The sequence below is a fragment of the Sorex araneus genome, chromosome 1 (assembly GCF_027595985.1).
Source record: "Sorex araneus isolate mSorAra2 chromosome 1, mSorAra2.pri, whole genome shotgun sequence".
Classification (NCBI taxonomy): domain Eukaryota; kingdom Metazoa; phylum Chordata; class Mammalia; order Eulipotyphla; family Soricidae; genus Sorex; species Sorex araneus.
Genome location: NC_073302.1, coordinates 349,565,757 through 349,569,305, shown reverse-complemented (window position 1 = coordinate 349,569,305; position 3,549 = coordinate 349,565,757).

The window sequence follows — 3,549 nt, the reverse complement described above, 5'->3', positions numbered from 1 at the left end:
GCAATTCTGAATAATCCTCGCATTAGTTGTTTTTTTTTCTTTGAAAATTAAGTTCATTTGAATTCCAAAATTTAATATCTGTATTTATCTGTGAGATGGAAATTTTTCTGGTTTATATTTGTCAGGTTTAGGAATCAATTATGCTACTGATATAAGCAAATAGTGGCTATATTTTCTTTTGCTTTCGGTATTTTCTATGATAGTTACATATCATGGAGAAAATGTATCCCTTAATAATTAATAATTTGAAAGTCCACCTGAAATATGATCTGTTTAGCATATTTTTGAAAATAATTCATGAATAGCATTTAAAATTTAGTTGTTAGCTGCTATTTTTGAGTCAATTTTAGTAATTTGTACTCTTATGTAATATTACCAAGTCATCTATATTTCTCAAAGGAATTAGGGTGAAACTGGTACATAAAACCTTAATTCCTTTAAAACCTTACCCTTATCTTGTTTCTCATTCCCAAGGTTATTGCTTTTACTTTTTGTGGCAAAGATTCTAAAAATTCATGAATTCAATTAAGAATGCTTATAACATTATAGTTTGACATTAATTTGACTGGTTATATTATAGTTTTTAATAATTTTCCAGGGGAAAAGAGGGATTGAATACTGTACAAAAAGCAAGAGGAAATATATTATGTTGGAAAATCTGAGATTTTAAAAAGCATTTACAGAACACTTTGTTCTCTAAACTTTTATGTGCTTTCTCATATGTAAGGTTTATTATTGTTTTATCTACAATAGAACCGTGCAAGTAGCACGCATAGAATAAATAAATAATAAAATAAAAGGAATATAATCACACTGCCAAGCATTTTAAGTACTAAATGCATTCTCTCACAAAGCAAATATTAGTTCAGTAGTCAGACAAAATAGTTCTTTTGCCAAACTGTAACATAATTTTGAGGCAAAATTTGCTATACTAAATATGTAATACCAATAGGCTTTAATGCACATATACAGAAGCTTCTTCATACATTAGAACAATATAGGCCAAATTGGATTTGCCTTGTATTTGATGCACCACACAACATGGGGAAGCTATTCAGGTCCTATGTCCCTTTTTGTGAGTTTAATCCAATGTAGTTGCAAGATGCATCATAGCACAACGTATCCAGTTATAAGTCCACTAATAACTGATTGTAAACCATTGATAAGAATTTTTTAAAATCTCACTGACCTTAAGTTTCATTATCAGAAGTAAATATGACGTTACTTGGTCTATAATTTTCCTCTATTTCTAAGACAAAATGAGTTCTATTTCTAAGGCAATATGTTTTATCAGGGAAGTATTGCATTTTGAGCCAGAGAGATGGTACAGTGGTTAAGATGCTTGCCTTTTATGTGGATAACCCAGGTATGATTCACAGGATACCATGTGTTCCTCAGAGGATACTAGGAGTGATTACTGAGTGCACAGTAAGAAGTACCACCTGAGCACCACCCACCCCCGCACCCACCAAAAACCACTGCATTTTGTCAGTAATAAACCAAGATGTCTCTGTCAGGAATTCCTCCAGAAAGCATTTTTCAAGGCCAACAACCAAAAAATTCTTCACATGTTTTGCTCCTGCCTAGTAATAGAAGAAATCCAGAAACATTAAGGAGTTATAGATAGATAAGAGTGATAGCAAATTTTGATTTTCATTTTGAAGAGTAAACATTCAAAACACATATATCTACTCATATATAATATACAATATGTTTCCTAATTTTAAGAATTTTTTTCTTATTACCATTAAACTTTACAATCCACAACAAGTAGTAGGTGAGATAATGCAAGTCACTAAAAACAAATTTTAAAATGAAACAGAAACCTTAAGTGGGTGATCTCATTCAACAGTTTAACAGACTTTTTATTTGTCTTCGGGACCTGAGACATTTGACACTTGTTCTAGAGAAGTTAAAATATTTCTGGGTGAATATCCTTGAGAAATTTAGCCACATGTATATACATAAAATAAAATGTAGTTCAATTCCATGTCTAACATGTCTATCCATATATTATATATACACGTCTATCTGTCTATCTATCTATCTATCTACACAAATACAATAAAAATTTCCTCTATATAATTAATTTATACAGAATAGTAATGTTTTACTGTATGTTGAGATAAATAACAGTACAGGGTGGGAGGGTGCTGAAGGGATAGTAGGCAGGGTACAGTGGGTACTTGCCTTGTTTGCGGCTGACCAAGGTTAGATCCCCAGCACCCTATATGGTCCCAGGAACACTGTCAGGAGTAATTCCTGAGCAAAGACCCAGGAATAACCCCTGACCATAGCCATATGTGACCTAAAAACAAAAATAAACAAACAAAAGGAATAGTATAGGCTACAGTGTTTTAAAATATTTTAAAATCCAAATTTCCCAGTCACAAAGGCAAGGTGGTGATGGGTAGAATTAAATTAAATTTGGTTTACTAGCAAATATTTTTAGCAAATATCTGAGTAGGGTATTTGGTGAAAACAAGGTGGCAAATTCTTCTTTTTCCTAACAAATAAAAACAAAAACTTAGTATTGAAATATTACATCATTTTGGACATAATGTTATTGAACTTGCATGTAAAATTTTTTATAAGTGGCCATGAAATATTGAGGCCATCAATCTGCTGTTTGATTCTAAAAGCATAAGGCACCTAACAGATCTTCAAGTAATGTTACCTTGCTCTGGAAATGAATAACCTCTCACCTGTCAAAGAGATCCGAGTAGAAGTTGTGGATAATCCTCTCCAGTGCCCTTCTGGAAGATGTGATAGATCCATCAGGATGTCGAAGGGCCGTCATCTTGGTCTTATAGTTGGTGAAGGACAGGTGAGCATTGTGAATACTTTTCCTGGCCTCTGCGCATCAGCCAACACTGCTACTCTTCTCTCTTTGAGGTCTTCCTTTATTGCTTCTCTGCACAGCTTCACAAGTTCGGATGTTAGCTTGTGATTGCCTGGGGCTCATGCCAAACCAAGTTGGTGAATGAGGTTGAGAGTTTCCGAAGACAGGCATCTATTTCTGGCTTTCCCACTCTCGGCATTCCTTGTGTAGTCATGGAGGTGCTGAACCAGTCTATTGTACTCCTCGTCAATGTTGTCAACAATGGCATCTTCCCACATTGCCAAAATTGTGCCAAAGAGCTCACAGTTGGTGGTCATTCTGAGAGTTCTCTTCTTATACTTAAACTTTGCAGTCCTTTCTCCCTGCTCTGTGAAGTAGAATTTTGCACAAAGGAGATGGTGGTCCAATACCATTTGGAATTTTGGGACAACAGCGACATCAGTCAGGTGAAACCATCGATTGAATACGTTGTGGTTAATTTCATTGTAGAACTGTCCACTGGGAGACTCCCATGTTCAACGTTTAGATTCAGGAATCTAAATGTCCTTCTGAAACTGTGAATTACCATGGATGGTCTTGGTCAACATGATGAACTCAGATAGTCTCTCATGCTGTTTGTTCCATTCTAGGCCATGGGTCCCAATGTGGAGTTCTTAAGCCATTTTTTAATAGAAAAATCAATCCATAAATAACTAACTTAAAATATA